This window comes from Schistocerca serialis, chromosome 10 (genome assembly GCF_023864345.2).
Source record: "Schistocerca serialis cubense isolate TAMUIC-IGC-003099 chromosome 10, iqSchSeri2.2, whole genome shotgun sequence".
Classification (NCBI taxonomy): domain Eukaryota; kingdom Metazoa; phylum Arthropoda; class Insecta; order Orthoptera; family Acrididae; genus Schistocerca; species Schistocerca serialis.
The window spans coordinates 232,275,617-232,302,194 of NC_064647.1; the positions used below are offsets into that span (position 1 = coordinate 232,275,617).

At 46.5% G+C, this 26,578-nt stretch overlaps 1 protein-coding gene across 1 annotated transcript in view; it reads right to left on the reverse strand.

The window, feature by feature from the left end:
* Positions 1 to 22,322, reverse strand: part of LOC126424930 (protein PALS1) — a 795,237-nt gene extending 772,915 nt beyond the window's left edge. Inside the window, exons 1-2 of the mRNA XM_050087777.1 lie at positions 22,115 to 22,322; positions 17,010 to 17,236 (exon numbers count right to left, since the gene is read on the reverse strand). The gene's annotated coding sequence lies outside the window, so the exon portion shown is untranslated. The remainder of the gene's footprint in view (positions 1 to 17,009; positions 17,237 to 22,114) is intronic.
* Positions 22,323 to 26,578: the final 4,256 nt, after the last annotated feature.

The following is a 26,578-nucleotide window of genomic DNA, read 5'->3' on the forward strand; positions in this document are numbered from 1 at the left end:
GCATTTCCGGACGTAAGTTCACTAGACCTTTTTTGTTCCGTACTCTCTTTTCGATCAATTCCTAGAGTTTGTATACGGTGGGAAAAAAAATCACCCTGTATAAAGCGTGTCGTGGAGAGGCGGAAACCGATGCAATCGTCGTAATACGGAAACGGAGCGATTTATCTGACCTCCAAAAACGCACGATCATTGGCTTTCGGACCAAGGGTGGAAGCACTTTAGAAACGGATAAGTCTGAAATCTGTTCACGTGCCGCCGTGGTTTAAATATACCGTGCATGGCAAAATGGCCTAACCCAAAACCGTTGTGATAAATGTGATGCGCCACGATGCGTTCACAGGGGGTTAACGAGAGCAAACAGCCGTTCAAATGGCTCTGAGCACTATGGGACTTAAAATCTGAGGTCATCAGTCCCCTAGAACTTAGAACTACACTCCTGGAAATTGAAATAAGAACACCGTGAATTCATTGTCCCAGGAAGGGGAAACTTTATTGACACATTCCTGGGGTCGGATACATCACATGATCACACTGACAGAACCACAGGCACATAGACACAGGCAACAGAGCATGCACAATGTCGGCACTAGTACAGTGTATATCCACCTTTCGCAGCAATGCAGGCTGCTATTCTCCCATGGAGACGATCGTAGAGATGCTGGATGTAGTCCTGTGGAACGGCTTGCCATGCCATTTCCACCTGGCGCCTCAGTTGGACCAGCGTTCGTGCTGGACGTGCAGACCGCGTGAGACGACGCTTCATCCAGTCCCAAACATGCTCAATGGGGGACAGATCCGGAGATCTTGCTGGCCAGGGTAGTTGACTTACACCTTCTAGAGCACGTTGGGTGGCACGGGATACATGCGGACGTGCATTGTCCTGTTGGAACAGCAAGTTCCCTTGCCGGTCTAGGAATGGTAGAACGATGGGTTCGATGACGGTTTGGATGTACCGTGCACTATTCAGTGTCCCCTCGACGATCACCAGTGGTGAACGGCCAGTGTAGGAGATCGCTCCCCAAACCATGATGCCGGGTGTTGGCCCTGTGTGCCTCGATCGTATGCAGTCCTGATTGTGGCGCTCACCTGCACGGCGCCAAACACGCATACGACCATCATTGGCACCAAGGCAGAAGCGACTCTCATCGCTGAAGACGACACGTCTCCATTCGTCCCTCCATTCACGCCTGTCGCGACACCACTGGAGTCGGGCTGCACGATGTTGGGGCGTGAGCGGAAGACGGCCTAACGGTGTGCGGGACCGTATCCCAGCTTCATGGAGACGGTTGCGAATGGTCCTCGCCGATACCCCAGGAGCAACAGTGTCCCTAATTTGCTGGGAAGTGGCGGTGCGGTCCCCTACGGCACTGCGTAGGATCCTACGGTCTTGGCGTGCATCCGTGCGTCGCTGCGGTCCGGTCCCAGGTCGACGGGCACGTGCACCTTCCGCCGACCACTGGCGACAACATCGATGTACTGTGGAGGCCTCACGCCCCACGTGTTGAGCAATTCGGCGGTACGTCCACCCGGCCTCCCGCATGCCCACTATACGCCCTCGCTCAAAGTCCGTCAACTGCACATACGGTTCACGTCCACGCTGTCGCGGCATGCTACCAGTGTTAAAGACTGCGATGGAGCTCCGTATGCCACGGCAAACTGGCTGACACTGACGGCGGCGGTGCACAAATGCTGCGCAGCTAGCGCCATTCGACGGCCAACACCGCGGTTCCTGGTGTGTCCGCTGTGCCGTGCGTGTGATCATTGCTTGTACAGCCCTCTCGCAGTGTCCGGAGTGTGGGTCTGACACACCGGTGTCAATGTGTTCTTTTTTCCATTTCCAGGAGTGTACTTAAACTTAACTAACCTAAGGACATCACACACATCCGTGCCCGAGGCGGGATTCGGACCGTAGCGGTCGCGCGGTTCCACACTGAAGCGCCTAGAACAGCTCGGCCACTGCGGCAGGCACAACGTGTAACGGTTGAGTTAGCGAAGGCTCAGATAAATCAAGGGGCTATCAACAGTGCCTCTTCAACCACCATTCAGCGAACGTTACTGAGTATGGATGTCCGCAGCGAGCGTCCGGTTCATACACCCATGCTGACTCCTATTCGTCGGCGACGAAGGCTGGAATTTTCACGCTAGTACCGCTACCGGACGTCGACCATACTGGCGACAGCTGGCGTTTTCAGACGAGTCACCTTGTATGCCCCATCGGGCGTGAAACGTCTGAAAGCAAACAGCATGCAGCAACTTTCGGAGAGACAGGCCGGGGAAGGTAGCGTTATGGTCTGCGGAATGTTTTCGTTGCATTGGCTAGGTAATCTTGCCATTCGAAATCAGCACAAGTACGCAATTATCTACATCGACATCCATACTCCGCAACCCTCCTGACGGTGTGTGGCGGAGCGTACCTTGAGTACCTCTATCGGTTCTCCCTTCTATTCCAGTCTCGTATTGTTCGTGGAAAGAAGGATTGTCGGTATGCCTCTGTGTGGGCTCTAATCTCTCTCATTTTATCCTCATGGTTTCTTCGCGAGATATACGTACGAGGGAGCAATATACTGCTTGACTCCTCCGTGAAGGTATGTTCTCGAAACTTCAACAAAAGCCCGTACCGAGCTACTGAGCGTCTCTCCTGCAGAGTCTTCCACTGGAGTTTATCATCTCCGTAACGCTTTCGCGATTACTAAATGATCCTGTAACGAAGCACGCTGCTCTCCGTTGGATCTTCTCTATTTCTTCTATCAACCCTACCTGGTACGGATCCCACACTGCTGAGCAGTATTCAAGCAGTGGGCGAACAAGCGTACTGTAACTTACTTCCTTTGTTTTCGGATTGCATTTCCTTAGGATTCTTCCAATGAATCTCAGTGTGGCATCTGCTTTACCGACGATCAACTTTATATGATCATTCCATTTTAAATCACTCCTAATGCCTACTCCCAGATAGTTTATGGAAGTAATTGCTTCCAGTTGCTGACCTGCTATATTGTAGCTAATGATAAGGGATCTTTCTTTCTGTGTATTCGCAGCACATTACACTTGTCTACATTGAGATTCAATTGCCATTCCCTGCACCATGCGTCAATTCGCTGCAGATCCTCCTGCATTTCAGTACAATTTTCCATTGTTACAACCTCTCGATATACCACAGCACATCCGCAAAAAGCCTCAGTGAACTTCCGATGTCATCCACAAGGTCATTTATATATATTGTGAATAGCAACGGTCCTTCGACACTCCCCTGCGGCACACCTGAAATCACTCTTACTTCGGAAGACTTCTCTCCATTGCGAATGACATGCTGCGCTCTGTTATCTAGGAACTCTTCAATCCAATCACACAATTGATCTGGTAATCCATATGCTCTTACTTTGTTCATTAAACGACCGAGGGAACTGTATCTAACGCCTAGCGGAAGTCAAGGAACACGGCATCTACCTGGGAACCCGTGTCTATGGTCATCTGAGTCTCGTGGCCAATATCGCGAGCTGGGTTTCACACGATCGTCTATTTCGAAACCCATGCTGATTCCTACAGAGTACGTGTCTAGTCTCCAGAAAAGTCATTATGCTCGAACATGAGAACGTCTGGAACATTATCGGCAGCGCCCTGCCACCAGCTGGGGATATTCATGAGCTAATGCGCCAGCTGGACAGACATTGCCACGGTATACTTCAGGGGGACATAAAACAACTGTCAGTCAATGCCAAAGCGAGTAATTGCTTGCAGAGGGGCCAGAGGAGGACCAACATGTTATTGACTTGCTCTATTTGTGAAGCTATTTGTCTTGAATAAATCATCTAATTTTTCTGAAATTATAATCATCTGTTTGTCTGTACATGCACATCACATCTACCGAATTCCGTTCCTTTCGGATAATTCCTTCGTAGTGATTTTTTTTTGTCTTAGGGTGTACGTCATTGCACGCTGTTTCTTAGTCCCTGCTGATTTGTTGCGTATTGCGTGTTTGCCGGAAAAAAAATATTTCGGCTGTGCACTACATTGTAACTAAAACATTTACGTATGTATTGAAACTATTGCACTTAAGGAGACATTCCGAGCTGTTGTGCTATGATTGAATGAATTTCTTGTTGAAACCCAACGCTTCGTGGTCATCTTCAGAGGATATCTTCAAGGTAGTTTGTTGTTGTTGTGGTCTTCAGTCCTGAGACTGCTTTGATGCAGCTCTCCATGCTACTCTACCTTGTGCAAGCTTCTTCATCTCCCAGTAACTACTGCAGCCTACATCCTTCTGAATCTGCTTAGTGTATTCATCTTTTGGTCTCCCTCTACGATTTTTACACTCCACGCTACCCTCCAATACTATATTGGTGATCCCTTGATGCCTCAGAACATGTCCTACCAACCGATCCCTCATTCTAGTCAAGTTGTGCCACAAACTCCTCTTCTCCCCAATCCTATTCAATACCTCCTCATTAGTTATGTGATCTACCCATCTAATCTTCAGCAATCTTCTGTAGCACCACATTTCGAAAGCTTCTATTCTCTTCTTGTCCAAACTATTTATCGTCCATGTTTCACTTCCACACATGGCTACACTCCATACAAATACTTTCAGAAACGACTTCCTGACACTAAAATCTATACTCGATGTTAACAAATTTCTCTTCTTCACAAACGCTTTCCTTACCATTGCCAGTCTACATTTTATATCCTCTCTACTTCGACCATCATCAGTTATATTGCTCCCCAAATAGCAAAACTCCTTTACTACTTTAAGTGTCTCATTTCCTAATCTAATTCCCTCAGCATCACCCGACTTAATTCGACTACATTCCATTATCTTCGTTTTGCTTTCATGCCCTGGGGAAAAATTACGGCTCTAATTTCCCCTTGCTTTATAGTCTCTATAAAGCTCTGATTCGCACCCTTACTTGGTACTGGCCGTACTGTGAATAGGAAGATTGATGGAACCTACAACCACCTCTTTAAAGATGCTGTCTACAGAAGGGGACAAAACGTATAGCTCCGCAAGAAATTCATTATTGCAGTGTACAGTAACCCGGAATGTTTTATTATTAAATGTGACAGTTTTGACAGAGGAAAGTCACAATTGGCAAACGATATTCATGTTTTTCCAGGCCTTCCAGCATCTCTCTTCTACATTGTGGCTCATAAAACCTTGTCTCTTTACCTATACTCACTGATTCTGATATGTTTTTTCCATTTTCTTCTGTAGTTGTCCACTTTTTCCACAGTGTTATAAAGTTCTGTTGAACTACCATGTAAACGTATCCTTGATTCCTTCTTAAAAATCTCCTCTTCTGCTGTTTGGATCTTACTAATGTCTTTTTGTGCAGGCAAACCTAGTCTCAGTCCCACATATTGTAACTTGTGTTACTGTCAGCTTATAAATTTTCATTTTGGGTTCATTTCTTTTCTCGTTGTTCGATATTGTGTTTATAGTACCACATGGATGTTCAAAACGTTTAGTATTAGTTTGCATATCTTTGTTGTAACTTACACTGATGAGCAAAAGCATTATGGCCACTTACTTAATAGCTTATTTGTCCATCTTCCGAACGAAATACATCACTGACTCCGAGTATCAAATGTTTCAAATGGCTCTGAGCACTATGGGACTTAACATCTGTGGTCATCAGTCCCCTAAAACTTAGAACCACTTAAACCTAACTAAAGTAAGGACACCACACACATCCATGCCCGAGGCAGGATTCGAACCTGCGACCGTAGCAGTCGCGCGGTTCCGGACTGCGCGCCTAGAACCGCTAGACCACCGCGGCCGGCCCGAGTATCAGGGACCCGATAGTTTGTTGGTAGTTTTGTGGAGGTATATTAGATGTCTACGCACAGATCATGTAATTCGCGTAAATAAAGGGCAGTTAGTTTTTGTAGGCGGTGAGACGGCCCATAGCGACCCAGATGGGTTCCATAAAATTTACATCAGGCGAATTTGGTCGCCGAGACATCAACGTCAGTTCACTGTAATGCTCCTAAAACCACTGTAGCACGCTTCTGGCTCCGAGACACGCACAGTTATACTGCTGAAACATGACGTCGCCGTCGGGTAAGAGATCAAGTATGAGGAGATGTAGGCGGTTCGCAGCCATGAGCGTGTCTCCGATTACTACCACAGGCCCCACGCAAGCGCAGGAGAATGTCTCCACACAGCATAGTACTGCTCCCACCAGCCTCCGTCCGTGGCGCGCTGCACGTTTCCAGCCGCCATTCATCTCGATGACGGCGTCCGTTGAGACGACCATCGACTACTGTAGCAAAAAAGTGATTCACCCGAAAAGCCGACACGTTTCCATTGATTAACGGTCGAATTCCGATGGTCCAAAGCACACTGCAATCGTAATTGACGATGTCGTTGCGTCAACATGAGAACACGTAGGGGTGGTCTGCTGCGGAACTCCATGTTCGACAATGTACAATCAACGGTGTGCTCCGAAACACTTGTACGTGCGCCAACATTGTGCTGTTTCGGCAGAGGTGCCACAGGTCTCCGTCTACAGAGTGAAAAGTATTTAAACCGACAAACTCTGGGAGGTTGTAGGGGACATCAAAACAAATATTTTTCCCTAATGTCATTTTTTCCTACGAGAATCATTTAAACCGGTGGAGGCCGTATTACGCTCTTCAGTTGTTAGAGACCGTATTACGATCTTCAGTTGTTAGAGGGCGTATTACGCTCTTCAGTTGTAGGCAGTTGCTGTCCACCAGTGTAGTAGTGCATTGTCTCTGTTTACTGATGGAGCGATACACCTGGAGTGAGTACATTGATATGGTTGGTGCGTACTACGTAGCGCACCACAACGGACGAGCTGCACAGCGGGTTTATCAACAACAATATCCTAATCGCCGTGTCCCGCATCATACGACCTTTGCTGCTGTGTACCAACGTCTGCGTGAGACCGGGTCATTTAGCAGATTACCTGGACAGGGACGCCGTCGCACGGTAAGAACGCTGCAATTTGAGGAAGCTGTCTTGCAGCATGTGGAGCGGGATCCTTCAATCAGCACTCGTGCAATTGCACGTCACATGCGGACGAATCAGACGACTGTAAGAACAGTCCTTCGAGAGAAGTTGTTACGTCCGTTTCACTTACAGCGTGTCCACAACCTGGAACCAGTTGATTATCCACCCAGAGTACAGTTTTCGCAGTGGTACCTGGGACAGTGTGAAATGCATCCTATATTTCCATCCTCTGTGTTGTTTGCCGATGAAGCAACGTTCGGGCGTGATGGAGTCTTCAACATGCACAAAAAATGGTTCAAATGGCTCTGAGCACTATGGGACTTAACATCTGTGGTCATCAGTCCTCTAGAACTTAGAACTACTTAAACGTAACTAAGCTAAAGACATCACACACATCCACGTCCGAGGCAGGATTCGAACCTGCGACCGTACCAGTATCGCGGTTCCGGACTGAAGCGCCTAGAACCGCACGGCCACACCGGCCGGCCAGCATGCACAATTCGCATGTTTGGAGTGAGGATAACCCACATGCCACAGTTACTAGCGCTCATCAAGTGCTGTTGTTCGTTAATGTGTGGGTCAGTGTTGTTGGAGACTGTTTAATTAGATAGTAACTGCTACCCAGTTGTTGTCTCTTGGTCATAAAAAAAATGGAAAAGTGTTTGTTGGTTTAATTAATTTGCCGCCAGAGAAATCTTCCTCCACCGCTTTAAATACTCCTCATAGGAAAAAATGACATTAGAGAAAAATATTTGTTTTGATGTCCCCTACAACCTCCCAGAGTTTGTCGGTTTAAATACTTTTCACCCTGTATACTGCTTTACAGAGCAGACAAGGCTCCACACCCCACGCTCTGCGAAGAGTCGTTGACGTCCATTTGTTTACCGCCTAGAGGTAGTTTCACTGTCCTACCTCTTTCCGTAGATGCTCACGACAGTAGCACGTGAATATCCGACCGTCTTCGCCGTTTTCGAGAGACTCGTTCACAGGCTCTGCTTAATAATTGTGCGCCCTATGTTAAACTCACTTATCGCAATGAATTCCCCCATTTGCAGCCCACATGTTTGCTAAGGTTATCCCCGTCCGTTTCTGCTACGCTTACGTACTTTTGTTACTGCGTCACGTGCCCACACAACGCCACCAAGCGGTATCCAACGTTGCATGGCCAGTGGTCATAATGTTTTGGCTGATCAGTGAATGTGAGTATGGCAAAAAAATGAACCATCAATTGTTTATATGAAGATAGTAACTATTGTCGAAAGAACAGATACCATTGATGACCGTGCAGCTTGTCCAGAATAAACGGTAATTAATTGAAACTCTCAGCTGCCGACAGGTGTTGTTGATATACCACGCTGAAAACGTGTGCCCCGACCGGGACTCGAACCTATTCATCTGTGTCCTCGGTGGCTGAGATGGATAGAGCATCTGCCATGTAAGCAGGATATCCCGGGTTCGAGTCCCGGTCAGGGCACACGTTTTCAGCTGTCCCCATCGAGGTATATAAGCAACACCTGTCGGCACCTGAGCGTTTCAATTAATTATCATCCATCAATTCTTAGTTTAAAGGGTTATAACACCCTTGGTATTACAGCGCTATTTAATTTTTTTTTAATATTTGTGTTGGTTTGTTACTCACACAGAGTTTCTGGCATTGCGAACAGCAATTTTAGACATATCATTTGAATATACAGGGTGTTACAAAAAGGTACGGCCAAACTTTCGGGAAACATTCCTCACACACAAAGAAAGAAAATATGTTATGTGGACATGGGTCCGGAAACGTTTACTTTCCATGTTAGAGCTCATTTTATTATTTTCCTTCAAATCACATTAATCATGGAATGGAAACACACAGCAAAAGAACGTACCAGCGTGACTTCAAACACTTTGTTAAAGGAAATGTTCAAAATGTCCTCCGTTAGCGAGGATACATGCATCCTCCCTCCGTCGCATGGAATCCCTGATGCGCTGATGCAGCCCTGGAGAATGGCACATTGTATAACAGCCGTCCACAATACGAGCACGAAGAGTCTCTACATTTGGTACCGGGGTTGCGTAGACTCAAATGCCCCCATAAATGAAAGTCAAGAAGGTTGAGGTCAGGAGAGCGTGGACGCCATGGAATTGGTCCGCCTCTACCAATCCATCGGTCACCGAATCTGTTGTTGAGAAGCGTACGACCACTTCGACTGAAATGTGCAGGAGCTCCATCGTGCATGAACCACATGTTGTGTCGTACTTGTAAAGGCACATGTTCTAGCAGCACAGGTAGAATGTCCCGTATGAAATCATGATAACATGCTCCATTGAGCGTAGGTGGAAGAACACGGGGCCCAATCAAGACATAAACAACAATGCCTGCCCAAACGTTCACAGAAAATCTGTGTTGATGACGTGATTGCACAATTGCGTGCGGATTCTCGTCAGCCCACACATGTCGATTGTGGAAATTTACAATTTGGTCACATTGGAATGAAGCCTCAGCCGTAAAGAGAACATTTGCACTGAAATGAGGATTGACACATTGTTGGATGAACCATTCGCAGAAGTATACCCGTGGAGGCCAATCAGCTGCTGATAGTACCTGCACACGCTGTACATGGTACGGAAACAACTGGTTCTCCCGTAGCACTCTCCATACAGTGACGTGGTCAACGTTACCTTGTACAGCAGCAACTTCTCTGACGCTGACATTAGGGTTATCGTCAACTGGACGAAGAATTGCCTCGTCCATTGCAGGTGTCATCGTCGTTCTAGGTCTTCCCCAGTCGCGAGTCATAGGTTGGAATGTTCCGTGCTCCCTAAGACGCCGATCAATTGCTTCGATCGTCTTCCTGTCGGGACACCTTCGGTCTGGAAATCTGTCCCGATACAAACGTACCGCGCCACGACTATTGCCCCGTGCTAATCCATACATCAAATGGGCATCTTCCAACTCCGCATTTGTAAACATTGCACTGACTGCAAAACCACGTCCGTGATGAACACTAACCTGTTGAATACACCACGAGCTCCTAGGTATCGTTGCCATACGTATCGTGAGGACAAGATTAAATTAATTACAGCAGGCACAAGGACATTTATATAGTCAGTTTTCCCCCACTCCATACGCGAATCGAATTGTAAGGAGTTCCACTTATGGTATTCTGACTTAGAAAGTCGAGATTAGCATGGAAGGTCCTTAAACGACTAGTAGATCAATAATTTATTCAAGACCACATTTACAAAAACAGCTAACGTACTATCAACATGTGGGCATCATTAAGACAATATCGAAAAATGACAGCTTCCTTGTTAAGCAAGGAGGAAAATACAATTACTTAACGAACAGTAAATTGCATCAGAAGTGATTCAAAGAAATGTGGAATGGCAAGAAAATTTCAAAATGAATCTTCCTGACAGATTAAAACTGTGTGCCGGACCGAGACTCGAACTCGGGACCTTTGCCTCGGGCAAGTGCTCTACCAACTGAGCTACCTAAGCACGACTCACGCCCCGTCCTCACAGCTTTACTTCTGCCAGTACCTCGTGTCTTACCTTCTAAACTTTACAGAAGCTCTCTTGCGAACCTTGCAGAACTAGCACTCCTGAAAGAAAGGATATTGCGGAAACATGGCTTAGCCACAGCCTGGGGGATGTCTCCAGAATGAGATTTTCACTCTGCAGGGGAGTGTGCGCTGATATGAAACGTCCTGGCAGATTAAAACTGTGTGCCCGAGCGAGACTCGAACTCGGGACCTTTGCCTTTCGCGGGCAAGTGCTCTAGGACTATGCGAAAGGCAAAGATCCCGAGTTCGAGTCTCGGTCCGGCACATAGTTTTAATCTTCCAGGAAGTTTCATATCAGCGCACATTCCGCTGAGAGTGAAAATCTCATTCTGGAAATTTCAAAATATTTTTTTAAATTATACATGCGAGATTATCAAACGGTCAGTGACGCCTGGGCAAAAGACGACTTAACTTAAAATGCCGAAAGCAGCAGACCAGCTTGATGCTAGTACTGTAGAGCAATGAGTCGCATGTCAACACAAGCACCGGAGTCAACATTACGTTCCTTCAACTGGGCCAACTGGCGGTGAATCGAGGAAGTACAGTACATACTGACGAAACTAAAATGAGCTCTAACATGGAAATTAAGCGTTTCCGGACACATGTCCACAGAACATCTTTTCTTTATTTGTGTGTGAGGAATGTTTCCTGAAAGTTTGGCAGTACCTTTTTGTAACACCCTGTATATTTTTAGAAAGCAGCTAATGATATTAAGACACATGTTTGATCAGTGCATGTTGCGGGCGCTAGAAGACGTGACTTTTGAGGCTAAGGAAGAACCGCCACCCGCGGCAGACCCTGTCGACCTGGGGCGCGCTTGCAGGGTCGGTGATGCTGGGAGACCCGACCTGCTGTGAAGGCCGCCGCACCTGCTGTTCCGGGCCGGCGGCTCCGAACCCCGTGGGGTCAGTGCGCCGACCGCGGCGAACGCTTCAGATCCCGCCTTTGAAACCGCGGCCACAGCAGTCGAGGCAGCGGCGGACTGACCCGCGAGTAACGCGGCACACTGGCCTTATCACACGTGACATCACCGTTAAAATAAAAAGGCTGCGGTGGGCAGGACACGTGGTCAGAGTGGAAGAAGACACAGCGTGTAAGAGGATTTGTGATGGCAAGGCTGGAGACAGACGGCGGAGGGGATGCCCCAGAAAGAGATGGGTGGACGGAGTTGAAGAAGACGTGAAAAAGCTGGGTGTCAGAGGATGGAGACGGATAGAATGGCAGGGCCCTTCAAGGGCTGTAGAGACGAGGAGTAAGTAAGTAGAAGAGAGAAGTCTTCCGACGTAAGAGTGATTTCAGGTGTGCCGCAGGGGAGTGTCGTAGGACCGTTGCTATTCACAATATACATAAATGACCTTGTGGATGACATCGGAAGTTCACTGAGGCTTTTTGCGGATGATGCTGTGGTATATTGAGAGGTTGTAACACTGCAAAATTGTACTGAAATGCAGGCTGATCTGCAGCGAATTGACGCATGGTGCAAGGAATGGCAATTGAATCTCAATGTAGACAAGTGTAATGTGCTGCGAATACATAGAAAGAAAGATCCCTTATCATTTAGCTACAATATAGCAGGTCAGCAACTGGAAGCAGTTAGTTCCATAAATTATCTGGGAGTAGGCATTAGGAGTGATTTAAAATGGAATGATCATATAAAGTTGATCGTCGGTAAAGCAGATGCCAGACTCAGTGGAAGAATCCTAAGGAAATGCAATCCGAAAACAAAGGAAGTAGGTTACAGTACGCTTGTTCGCCCACTGCTTGAATACTGCTCAGCAGTGTGGGATCTGTACCAGATAGGGTTGATAGAAGAGATAGAGAAGATCCAGCGGAGAGCAGCGCGATTTGTTACAGGATCATTTAGTAATCGGGAAAGCGTTACAGAGATGATAGATAAACCCCAGTGGAAGACTCTGCAGGAGAGACGCTCAGTAGCTCGGTACGGGCTTTTGGTGAAGTTTCGAGAACATACCTTCACCGAGGAGTCAAGCAGTATATTGCTCCCTCCTACGTATATCTCGCGAAAAGACCATGAGGATAAAATGAGAGAGATTAGAGCCCACACAGAGGCATACCGACAATCCTTCTTTCCACGAACAATACGAGACTGGGATTGAAAGGAGAACCGATAGAGGTACTCAACGTACCCTCCGCCACACACCGTCAGGTGGCTTGCGGAGTATGGATGTAGATGCAGAAGTATCACGCCAGCCGTGGACAAGCGCGACTGGGGGATTGTGTTTGGACAAGCTATCGCTCCAGAATGAAATTTTCACTCTGTAGTGGATTGTGCGCTGATATGAAACTTCCTGGTAGATTAAACCCGTGTACCGCTCCTAGACTCGAAATCGGGACCTCTTTGCCTTTCGCGGGCAAGTGCTCTACCGACTGAGCTACCCAATCACGATTCCTCACAGTTTTACTTCCACCAGTACCTCGTCTCCTATCTCCAAGTTTCAGTCTATCATAGTAATACCATACTGAAGCGTTCTCAAGATACCTTTGTCACAGGCCGTACGTACATCTGCACCTATACTCACCAAACTAACGTGATGTGGATGCCGGAGGAAACGTCCCTGTATATCGTAAGTAGAACTTCTTGCAATTCGATTCGTGTATAGAGTGCGGAAAAACTGACTATTTAAATGTCTCTGTGCCTGCTATAATTAGTTTAATCTTGTCATCACGATACGTATGGCGATACATAGGAGCACGTGGCGTAGTCTTAGATTCTTCATTTAGTACTGGTTCTTGAACCTTAGTTAAGTTGGCTTTCATGCGATAGACAAGCATAGACAGGTTCAGGATTTTCCAAAATCTCCGTGACATTTTCCCATGGATCAAACAGCCTGTCATCATACATGCTGCCCTACTTTGATGCAGTAACCCCTGTTAGCCGTGCCTGGTACTATTGTATTTCAGGCGGTCTGCGACTTCCTGCACTACAGCTGTGTCTGCATGGTTGCGTACTCGCAGGCGTAAACAGCTTAACAGCAGTACGTCGAAGGACTGCGTTACGGATGGGGCCAATTCTGCCACGTGCTGCCAACGTAGCTGCACTACTTTACTACGCCAGCCGTGTGCTCCGTACTGAAGCGTGATTGTATTCATCTGCTCGTCGTTTACTTAGGTTGTGCAGGGCCTGAGGACAGCTAGTTGCCTTCGGGTCAGCATCGAGTTGCCCTCTAGTCACCACGGAGTTGCTTTCCAGTCAACATCGACCTGTCACCGAGTTCTCTACATTGACCCACTTCCACCCTGCAGGCCAACGCCCCTCAAATGGGCTTAAAATGTTGGAATTTATGACCAAGTGACCAGTAGTGTACTTGTGCATTTTATATTGACATTTTTCACAAGCGTTAGAACTGTGTTTACCTTACTTGCAATACATGTGGTGACTTTGATTAGTTCTGTCACACTGTAATTGTGTAGCTAACGTGGTTAACTCGGACAACTTTCGCATGCAATACAAAAAATGGCATGTTCAGTAAACAATATCTTTCACATATTGACTGAATTTTCCCATTGTCCTACGTCTGAACTGCGGTTTTCCACCTGTCTTACCAACAAATGAGCCGATGTGGTCATCCAATTTCATATCCGCAGAGATTGGTACATTCCGGTACTTGTATGAATTGACCGATCCTAACTATGACTCACTGATATTTTTTTCGTTCTACCATGTATACCGTTTTAGGTATATGAACGTTTTAACTAATTGCAGTCCTTTGCACCACATTAGAATTTTATCAAGCTCTCACTGAATATTTGTGCTGCTCTTTTCAGACAGCACATCACAGATGACTGCATGACCTGCTAAACGTCTGTCGTTGCTACTAATATAGCCTGTCTTTCAAGAAGGGCTCGCATGATTCTGTGGCACACTGAAACTTTTCTAGGTGTACTTTATGTTCTGAAGTATGTGAGGAATATAATGGGGTCACAGGGAGTCATTATCTTGTCGGCATTCTGGCACACGATCTGAGTGGACTGAATACAACAGAAATGGTGATGCCATCCAATACACCAGGCTTAACAGAATTCGGGACTATACTGATGTCTTACTGACTGGCAGAACATACTACTATGCTATCCTGAACAGAAATTGATCAACCAGAGATGATACCTATGAACAATTTTATTCCGATAAAAACTACAGTACTGTGGAGTCATCTGAGAACTGAATATCGCTCTTCGGCAAAGGGTAGTAACTAGCTCTCAGTTTAAGGAAATATAAAGCTGCGAGCTTCACGAAACGCGGGAGTGTAGCGGTCTTGGCCACAAGGTCGAACAACCGAAGACAATCCCCGTGGCTTCCAACCATTGCGTTACCTCACTGGCGATTGCTGGTCTTCGGAGTCTTTCATCACGGCACTTCAGCCGAGAAATGGCGGACCTCGACGGCTTGTGGCGGAATCCAGAACCGCGATCAACCGTACAAGCTCGTCTATGTATACTCTGCAGCCAAACTTACGGTATGAGGCGGAGGGTATTTCATGTGCAATTTGTCCCTTTGCAGTTCCATTCGCGAATGGCCCGCAGGAAGAACAACCGTGTGTAAGCCTCCGTCCTAGTTCAGAATTCTCTGACGTAAGCGCCACGGTTTTCTCGCGAGGTGTATTTTGGAGGAAGCAACATGGCGACTCTTCGACGGAGGTACACTCTCAAAGTTTTGACAGTAAACTTGGAAGGAGAGACAGCATTGGTCGTATTTTTTTGTTTTATTAAACGCAAAATCGATTTTCGGTCACTTACTGACCATCTTCAGTGCTGTAATATATAATTTAAATTGGTAGGCACTGGTGTCAACAAGCCTACAGCGATCACATATGTGTGCTCTAAGCTTGTTGACACCAGTGCCTACCAATTTAAATTATATATTACAGCACTGAAGATGGTCAGTAAGTGACTGAAAATCGATTTTGCGTTTAATAAAACAAAAAAATACGACAAATGCTGTCTCTCCTTCCAAGTATACCCATTATACGGTCGTAGTGCACAGGATACTCCATGGAGTCGCCAATCAATAAAATTTTGACAGTAAGTTACACCTTCACAGGCGATGTGTGTTTCTGCCACTGGAGTTGCACGAGCACCTATGTCACGCTTTCACACTTACGCGACCAAAAATGTGCTGCTCTTCTTTGGATCTCGCCTGTTCTTTCTGCCAATCATGCTGGTAAGTGTCCCAGGCTGACGAGCAGTACTGTATTGGTCGACGGAAGGTTTTGTAAGCCGCCTGCAACGCGTGTGGACTGCACGTACTGTCGATTGTCCCGATGAATCTTCACTGACAACTTAGAAGAATTGCGGTTACTATAGGTCGGCACACAATATGAGCCAGCTGGTGTTTCTTGAGTCTGCAGATAGCGAAAACTTGCGGTGCTTGGAATAAAGTGCAGCCACCAGTTTAATATTTGCAACAACTTGAGTGGTGTGCATGTTGACTTTGTATCACACATAAATTTTACTGCGCGTGTAGAAGGTGGTGAACGGTGTAATTTTCAACATTGGTTTATACCAGGGGTTGCCAACAAAATTTTCTCGAGGGCCCCCTCATCGAGCATGATTGGTACCTTGTCATATCACAGTACCAAGTATCTAAAAAAGCCAAATTAAGAGCCTTTTTATATGTTTTCTATTTTTGATACTTGGTGCTTTTGGTACTTCCTCTTCATCTGTAGGCCTTTCTCGTTTTAACAAACCACTTTTTAACCAACGGTCCGTTTTTAACTACGCGAACTGTAGCTTCCGCGAAAAGCAACGCTTTACAAACAGTACTGTTTTAATACAGAATATTGAATATGTAAACAACACGGCCTGTGAAAACACTGGCAATAAATTGACAAGGGCCGATTGTCGTCTGAAACGCGAGTTTCTGCGTAAAGTGACTGTCAGTTGTCAGCTGCAAAGAGGCAGCGCGCAGTCTAACGGCATACAGCAGAACTATTTGCCTCTATCTAATTCCAGTTTTGCGCTAGAGTGTGCTAGTGTCAGTTGGCTCCAGGAAGACGGTAGATGCAGAAGTTTGCGTTCGCTAAAGCTCTGCTCATGCAGGAAGCGGCAAAAACAAAAAATCTGTTATCATAGGAAATATATTTAAGATATTTTTTATTCTAGTAGCATCTTGCGGACCCCTCTGGCATAGATCGCGGATCCCTTGGGGTCCGCGCACCACCTGTTGGTAACCACTGATTTGTACTGTTAAAGGTAAGAAGTAACAATATCGCCTCACTATTAATATTTCAATAGTGTAATGTAGACTGTATTGTAATACTGAAATCTCTGTACTTTCCTCGACTGACAATATGTGTGCCAACAATACCCCGAAGAAGGCAGCGAAGCCGACATAAAACGAGCTAAGCACCACATCATAAAATTTATTCCTGTGGGCAAGACTAATTTCAGGTTAATGCAAAATTACAAATATCTGGTGTAGCCTAGAGAAGCAGCAGCAGCAGCAGCAGCAGCAGCCCAGTGCCCCCTACCTGGAGCCGGCGTTGTTGTCGATGAGCTGCTCGTGCGCGGGCGCCTCTACGATGGCCGTGGTGACGGTCGTGTTGGCGGCCGGCGGCTGGTCGCGGTCGCGGTCGCGGTCGTGCTCCTGGTCGTCGCTGAGGTCCTGCTTGAGCTCCAGCGTGTCTCCAGAGTCCTCGGACTGCGACTGCGCCGGCGGCGGGGGGGCGTGGCCGTTGCTCAGCGCGCCGCTGCCCGCCTGCGACAGCAGCCACGGCGCGCGGATCACACACCAGCCAGCCAGCTCAGGTGGACACAGGTTCATCTACAGGCGGGGCTGCCGGCTTTTGGGAGGGTTCTGGAGGACACAGTACTGGACAGTGCTGCACGGGAACGAACAACAGAGACTCTGGAGGACACGAAGGTAATGGTAGGTTGGTTGGTTGGTTTGTGAGGAGGGAACCAGGCAGCGAGGTCGAATTATTTATCCTACTGCCATAACCTGTTAATACTATCGTTTGCACAGTCGCTAGCTGTAGCCTACAGGCTCCGTTTGTGAGTAACCTCCAGCTGTTGAAGTGCTCCTCGTCCACTCTGAAGTGCCCGCACACAGTGGAGACCCCACCACCATCACTGAGCCGTGCCGGCTGGCACTACGGTGTTCCACTTCAATCGCTGATATCGATATTCGCCTGTCCTGCTATCTTTGACTGCTCCCCCCGGCGGGTTTTCTGGGTGAACGTGCGACGGGTCAGTCTGTGGTGTCACCGCCAGACACCACACTTGCTAGGTGGTAGCTTAAATCGGCCGCGGTCCATTTAGTACATGTCGGACCCGCGTGTCGCCACTGTGTGATCGCAGACCGAGCGCCACCACAAGGCAGGTCTCGAGATACGGAATAGCACTCGCCCTAGTTGTACGACGACTTTGCTAGCGAGTACACGGACGAAGCCTTTCTCTCATTTGCCGAGAGACAGTTAGAATAGCCTTCAGCTAAGTCCATGGCTACGACCTAGCAAGACGCCATTAGCCTCACATAGTTTGATAGTTATCGTATGAAATGTCTCATCAAGAATGCTGTATTCACAACAAGGATAAATACAAGTTAAGTATTCGAGGAGCTGCATACTTTTCTTATTAGCATTCAATACTTATCCTGTTCCAGAATTCACGCCCGTCTGCGTGCATTTCGGCCTCCTCTATCTACAAGGTGTTGGCACATTTACCAACACATCACAGTCTCCGGACGGCGTTCATCGAGCCAACTTGTGTTGAAACCGAGCCTGCGTCCCTGACCGTGGTGCAGGGGCCTCGCCGTGCTCGCCGCCCTCGTCTTTTGCCGCTCCGGATGGTGCCGATCATTGGGCGCCTTCACGTGCAAAATTGTGGTGGGGGTGCGTCGTCTCTCGCTGAACAGCTTCCCAGCTCGTAATTTGCAAGATCCAAGTTACGTATGACTTTTATTCTGTGTTTAACTAAGAAGATTGTTGAAACTTATTGCGGCGCGGGAAGCTGCCGGAGATGATTCCGAACTTGGTTCCACAGTGGCTATTTGAGGGAGGCTGATATTCCTCATTTCATTTTCGATCTTCCGTGCAGTGTCTGTTTTAAGTGGTTTTCATGCAAATTTTAACCTGTTTTAGGACACATTGTCCGCTTTGGGACTGGCTGCGGTTGTGTACGTGCCGGCCAGCCGTAGAGTTAATGGTTTAATCATTTGTCACGGTAGCATTTGGTATGTTTATTTAATGTTGAAAGTGCCTTAAGGCAACTGGAAGTGATTTCTAAGTGTCTGCCCCCGGTAGCTGAGTGGTCAGCGCGACAGACTGTCAATCCAAAGGGCCCGGGTTCGATTCCCGGCTAGGTCGGAGATTTTCTCCGCTCAGGGACTGGGTGTTGTGTTGTCCTAATCATCATCATTTCATCCCCATCGACGCGCAAGTCGCCGGAGTGGCGTCAAATCGAAAGACTTGCACCAGGCGAACGGTCTACCCGACGGGAGGCCCTCGTCACACGACATTTCATTTCTAAGTTTCCGGCTAATTTCCTGGGAGACGGGCAATGTTAGAGTATTGCTCCTTAAGAATTTGGGGGCATGCTTATTATTGCAGTATCATAGCCACAGATACTACTACAACGCCGCGCCACCACAAGGTCGGCAGTCCCTCGTCTGCCGAGCACAGCGCACTCTAGCGGGCTGTGCAGCTCGGCGGAACTGGAGTGTGCCTCGTGCACTTCTTAGCTAGACTTCAGTCTAGGCAGACGCACTTCCATAATCGGCCCTCAGCCAGTTCTCTAATGTTTGCATTGATTCTCTGAGGAGGGCCTATCAGGCTTAGTCCCTGGGAATATGTTGTATTAGTTCACGGTATTCCATGTTACCAGATTGTCAGGTCATAGCCGCAGCTGCAGTCCTACAAACTACTGAGGTTAAGTAATTTCATTGTACTACGTGTTTCTTGAATAATGATCCTCCTCTCTAACATTGTGCCGTACCGCATATTATTGCAACCTGGACTCCTTCAGCTCCTATCAACTCGGCCTCCGACTTATTTGCATTTAGTAACGCGTTTCGTGCCTCTAAACAGTGAGACACAATAATTATATATTCCAGTGTGGCTGTGATTTGACCTTGTTTTCATTGCAATCTGTGCTGCAGGCCATTTGTTAAGACTGTTCGTTCCCTGGCGAAGCGCGGTTATGGATTCTCGTCAGGACTGCTCATTGTGGGGCCGGTCGGATTATATATAAATATGTACCGCCTGCTATGTGACCCTGTGCCCAAGCCGTGGGGAGTGAACGCTCGTTTTGCGAGCCGGACGTAGCGTTATGGCTTCCAAACACTGCTATTGGCCTTAACGCTGTTCTCTAAAGTGCAATTTCGGAATCCTTCTGACGCATTATGTCCCTTAATTAATTGAGGCAACCTTGTTAATATTGGCGTTACTGTAAGTCAGTTTATTGTTTGAGTTATTACTAGCCCTTCTTATTTAACATTAATCTTAATCATTTGTGCATCTTTAATGAACGACCAAGTTGTTATTATTCCTGTGTGCAAGTTTTGCGACCTTGGTTGGCCCACTTTGTATTTTAGTATAAACATCTTTCACTGTGGACCTATATGTGGGCAGTTCAGTTTTATTAAGCTTGTTCTTCGTGAAGTTGTGGTATTATGTGGCGGTGTATGATTGGAAGTATATAGTGTTATTAGTCTCTTGAGACAGGGTTAAACAAGAAAGATTGTTTGTGATTGATTAATAACTATGTCTACTATCAATGATTTTGGTTGCGAAAGCAGAATAATATGATTCTTATTCGTGTTTATGTAATTCAGTCAAAGTGAAGATTTGTACACTACTGGCCATTAAAATTACTACACCTCGAAGATGACGTGCTACAGACGCGAAATTTAAGCGACAAGATGCTGTGATATGCAAATGATTAGCTTTTCAGAGCATTCACACAAGGTTGGCGCCGGTGGCGACACTTACAACGTGCTAACATGAGGAAAGTTTCCAAACGATTTCTCATACACAAACAGCAGTTGACCGGCGTTGCCCGCTGAAGCGTTGTTGTGATGCCTCGTGAAAGGAGGAGAAATGTGTACCATCACGTCTCCGACTTTGATAAAGGTCGGATTGTAGCCTATCGCGATTGCGGTTTATCCTATCGCGACATTTTCTGCTCGCGTTGGTCCAGATCCAATGACTGTAATACGGAACGCCGTGCTGGATCCCAACGGCCTCGTATCACTAGCAGTAGAGATGATAGGCATCTTATCCGCATGGCTGTAACGGATCGTGCAGCCACGTCTCGATCCCTCAGTCAACAGATGGGATGTTTCCAAGACAACAACCATCTGCACGAACAGTTCGACGACGTTCGCAGCGCATGGACTCTCAGCTCGGAGACCGTGGCTGCGGTTACCCTTGATGCTGCATCACAGACAGGAGCGCCTGCGATGGTGAACTCAACGACGATGCTAGGTGCATGAATGGCAAAACGTCATTTTTTCGGATGAATCCAGGTTCTGTTTACAGCATCATGATGGTCGCATCCGTGTGTGGCGACATCGCGGTGAACGCACATTGCAAGCGTGTATTCGTCATCGCCATACTGGTGTATCACCCGGCGTGATAGTATGGGGTGCCATCGGTTACACGTGTCGGTCACCTCTTGTTCGCACTTACGGCACTTTGACCAATGGACGTCACATATCAGATGTGTTACGACCCGTGGCTCTACCCTTCATTCGATCCCTGCGAAACCCTACATTTCAGCAGGATAATGCACGACCGAATGTTGCAAGTCCTATATGGGCCTTCACCTCTTCATGAACTATGGTATCGTGTTGAAGCTGCATGGGCAGCTGTACCTGTACCCGCCATCCAAGCTCTGTTTGACTCAATGCCCAGGCGTATCAAGGCCGTTATTATGGCCAGAGGTGGTTGTTCTGGGTACTGATTTCTCAGGATCTATGCAGCCAAATTGCATGAAAATGCAATCATATGTCAGTTCAACTGTAATATATTTGTCCAATGAATACCCGTTTATGATCTGCATTTCTTCTTGGTGTAGCAATTTTAATGGCCGGTAGTGTATATTGCATCAGTAAAAGGGCAAATCTCCGAATTGGAGTTTATAATAAAGTCTGGTTCAAATGGTTCAAATGGCTCTCAGCACTATGGGACTTAACATCTATGGTCATCAGTCCCCTAGAACTTAGAACTACTTAAACCTAACTAACCTAAGGACAGCACACAACACCCAGCCATCACGAGGCAGAGAAAATCCCTGACCCCGCCGGGAATCGAACCCGGGAACCCGGGCGTTGGAAGCGAGAACGCTACTGCACGACCACGAGATGCGGGCAATAAAGTCTGTTTTGAGTTTAAACTGTAAGACAATCACAAGCTTCTCCATCACCAGTGATCCCGGGCTTCCCATTTTCTTTAAATAACCATGGTGAGATTGTAATTTTGAATATATAAAAAATTGGGTAGTACTACAGTTCAACCACCGTTCCCTCTCCCACCACAGTGTCTACTCAGTCGTTTCATGTAAAATCTATTCGCTCTCCCCAGTTGTCCAGAGCGTACAGCACAGCAGTTTGGGTGTGCGGGATCTCGCGACGTACCTTGGAGGGGGTCTTGGAGCCGGCGGTGGGAGCGGCGGCGGTGGTGGGCGGGGCCTGCTTGAGGCGCGTGGTGGGGGCGGCTGGCGGCGCCTGCGACTGCAGCGACGTCACGTAGATGGGGCTGCTCTCGATGAAGCCGTTGAGCTGCTGCTGCTGCTGTTGGCTCAGCTGCTGCTGCTGCTCCGACTCGGCCTGCGCCTGCTGGTTCAGCTGCAACACCCGCGCACCACGCCCGTCCGCTATCAGCGTGGCTCTGCAAGTCTCAACTAAGCTGAAAACCTATAGCACACAGACTCGAGCTTTCGGGATATTGTCCTTCATCAGAGGCAAAAGCTATAGGAGCGACAAGTGTATCACAGAGACGTGAGCCAACACTCATGTGGACTCAGCGTAACTCTAATTATTGTGTTTCTTTTGCATTCCTCTATAAGTATGTAACTTAAATCCTATTATCTTCTACTCTTCATCCTGATAAAGAATTTCAAATTCTGTATTCACTTTCTTTGGTACGTAAATGTTCATGACTGCAGCACTGTCCTATTTAAAGGTAGACTGACAGGCCGAGAAGTACAGAAAGGAGTAGTTTCACCAACTGCGACATAGTCGCGTATACAAACAGTGATCCAACACTGTCAAATGTTTTTTATTCCAGTCTTTCATCACAATATCAATTCTTTAGACGATGACCGGTTTCAGTCCGTAATGACCATCCTCAGATCTTTTTTTACACCATGTCCTAAAGTGACAAGGCCATAATGGCATCGTCAAAAGATATAAATATAATCTGCACAGCATCGTCACATAGATTTATTTAGCAAGTCTTATTTAGAAAGTAGTTGAACATTTTGGCTCAAACTTTGGGAGGAATCAACGTATCCTTCATCAGGAGAAAAATGGCGTGGACAACAATTCGATTCTAGAGAAAACAGGCACTTCAGTGCTAAGCAGAGATTCACTTAAATGATGAGTAGACGTCTTTTGTATTCCCATTCAGGGCCCTAGGCTATGTAGGCTATAGTCTAGGGTCAAGCACCACAAAAATTTAAACTAAACTAAATTAAAATAAAATAAATGTCTTAGCTTCAAGACATTTATAATAGTAAGAGCATTAAGACACTTATAGTCGCACAAGCCACTGAAATAACTGTTTTGTTACAATTTATTCGCTGAATATGAAGACGTATTCTGCCCCAAGAATAACATTTGTGATTTGATCCATTATAAATGGTTTTTGAAAGCCTGCGACTTTAGAAACAATAGGTTTGTTTATAAATAAATAAATCTTCTGCTACCAGTCACGATTTTTCTTTATTTTACTATTCGTACAACGCGTTTCGAGAAATAATTCCCATTATCAAGTGCGTTTTTTGTGTGTATTAAGCCATTTCTTTTGATGTTGTCAGTGTGTGTGAGTCTGCTTCAATTTGTTGACTTTTAAGTTTTCTAATAACATTTGTCAGGACCAACGCTAAACCTACACTATCCTAAAGGATTAATAACCATCCACTCAACATATTTTTTAAAGTAGATTACAGTTATACCTAAAAAGTAAGCATGTCATTAGTATATGCAAAATACATCGCTTCATATGAGAATGCAGTCTTTCTCGGCGAATCTCGATGATGAAATCTTCTCGGGTTGACAGCCGAGTCAATGTGTTGTTCTCCAGCAACGTTTCAGCAAGTTTCTTACTTGCCATATTCAGGCGAAGACTTCGCCTGAAGATGGCAAGTAAGAAACTATTTGGGGAGCAAAATAACTGATGATGGTCGAAGTAGAGAGGATATAAAATGTAGACTGGCAATGGTAAGGAAAGCATTTCTGAAGAAGAGAAATTTGTTAACATCGAGTATTGATTTAAGTGTCAGGAAGTCGTTTCTGAAAGTATTTGTATGGAGTGTAGCCATGTATGGAAGTGAAACATGGACGATAAATAGTTCAGACAAGAAGAGAATAGAAGGTTTCGAAATGTGGTGCTACAGAAGAATGCTGAAGACGTCTCTCCATTGATAACAACATGCTGTGTTCTGTTTGCTAAAAACTCTTCAATCCAGCCACACAGCTGGTCTGATATTCCGTAGGCTCTTACTTTGTTTATCAGGCGACAGTGCGGAACTGTATCGAACGCCTTCCGGAAGTCAAGAAAAATAGCATCTACCTGGGAGCCTGTATCTAATATTTTCTGGGTCTCATGAACAAATAAGGCGAGTTGGATCTCACACGATCGCTGTTTCCGGAATCCATGTTGATTCCTACATAGTAGATTCTGGGTTTCCAGAAATGACATGATACGCGAGCAAAAAATATGTTCTAAAATTCTACAAGAGATCGACGTAAGAGATATAGGTCTATAGTTTTGCGCATCTGCTCGACGACCCTTCTTGAAGACTGGGACTATCTGTGCTCTTTTCCAATCATTTGGAACCCTCCGTTCCTCTAGAGACTTGCGGTACACGGCTGTTAGAAGGGGGGCAAGTTCTTTCGCGTACTCTGTGTAGAATCGAATTGGTATCCCGTCAGGTCCAGTGGACTTTCCTCTATTGAGTGATTCCAGTTGCTTTTCTATTCCTTGGACACTTATTTCGATGTCAGCCATGTTTTCGTTTGTGCGAGGATTTAGAGAAGGAACTGCAGTGCGGTCTTCCTCTGTGAAACAGCTTTGGAAAAAGGTGTTTAGTATTTCAGCTTTACGCGTGTCATCCTCTGTTTCAATGCCATCATCATCCCGTAGTGTCTGGATATGCTGTTTCGAGCCACTTACTGATTTATACGTGTGAAATATATTAAATGTATGTGACACGTGCGTACTGTAGCTGTGGTGTGTGTACTGTAAGACCTTCAGTGCACACACCATCAGATTATTTGACCTGTCGCTCTAACGAAGTAGGCGAGTGTCAGCAATATGTCTCGTGGTCTTATCGTGGCGTGTTTATCTTCTGCCGTTAGGTCAGACGATAGAAATGCCACTTGCACGCTTAGAGTAGCAGATTGACGGTGACCAACTTTAAACAGAACTTGATTAATTTTCACACACATTTATTAAAATAATAGCAAGCATAAAAATTACTTAACTTGGTTCTGGATGCTATTTACAATTGATAATCTGAAGTTCCTTTGGCATTGGTACGTTAATCTTATTCTCACCTATATCTCTGATACTTGACAAAAGTGTCTATACATTTACCTTCATGGTAATCTTATTAGTCGCAGACTGAAACTTGACTATAGACTGGTACATACTAATGCAGACTGGTACAGACTGGTGCAGACAAATGCAGACTGACTAATCAGAGGTCTGTACACTCGTTATAATACCTCATGTGTTCATGTATCACTGCGCAAGTGTGATCCATGAGGAGAAAAGGTTCTACGTTAGCAGCACTCCTCATTGGCTGCGTTACATATTAATATGCGGATCGGCGGAAGCAGAATTCGGTCCGTCTCTGTGGCAGCGCCATCTCGTAGTGCGGAGACGGACGAGCGCTGCGCCTGCGCTGTTGTGCTTAGCGGGGCGCGCTCTAGTGGGAAAGTTGTGTACTCTCTGACTACGCGCGACTATGTACACAACAGTAGCATAGCTGTGGGTAAAAAGCTCCTCTCAAAAACGTAGGTCGACTGCAACTAAACTTACTACACATATGACTTACTATGTGGAAAGAAATACTGTCGGAGAAAGAACCAGCAACCTTCTATTGTCGTGCAGGTGATAACGTAGAGACAGGAGGGGGAGGAAGAGACTAATACAGGGAGGGTGGAGGAGGAGATGGATAAGGGAGAAAAGAGATAGACTGAGAGACGACGGAGGTGGAAACGGACAGAGAGACACAGAGAGAGAAGGGGACATAGACAGAGAGAGGGGAAGGAGCAGGTGGATAGACGGTGCAGGGCCAGATGGGCAGAGAAATACGGGAGGAGCAGATGCATACAGGGGGGGGGGGAGTAACTGATGGACAGAGAGAGGAGGACAGGAGGAGACAGCGTGTGGTGTTGGAAGAGCTGGATAGAGAGAGGGGGTAGGGAGTGAGGACGTCGAAGGAGACGGACAAAGGAGAAGACAGGACAATAAAATAAATACGTGCCCAGGCTATGCGTGAGCTATTAGCCTTACAGGAAATAAATGAACAGGACCTTTTTTCTAGAAAATTTAATGTTAAGTTTTGCACTGGGATATCTTTTCGCTGGAGGTAACTGTCTTCGAGTTATTCGAGAAAAACTTGTCAGGTGATAGTAAGACTCGTGCGCTGAGAATTTCTGGCAAGGCATTGGTCCCAGAAGTTCCAAGACTGTATCAAAATCTCTAGAGTAGTTCCTCAGACTAGCCAGGACACACAAAAAGAAGCGTGAAGAGGATTTCAGTTTATATTGAAAAACTAAAAACCCGCCTCGACTGCGAAAAAAGCACCTAGTGTTAAGTGTTAACCCAGGTTTCGGCGTAGCTAACTACACCTTCTTCAGAACAATAAT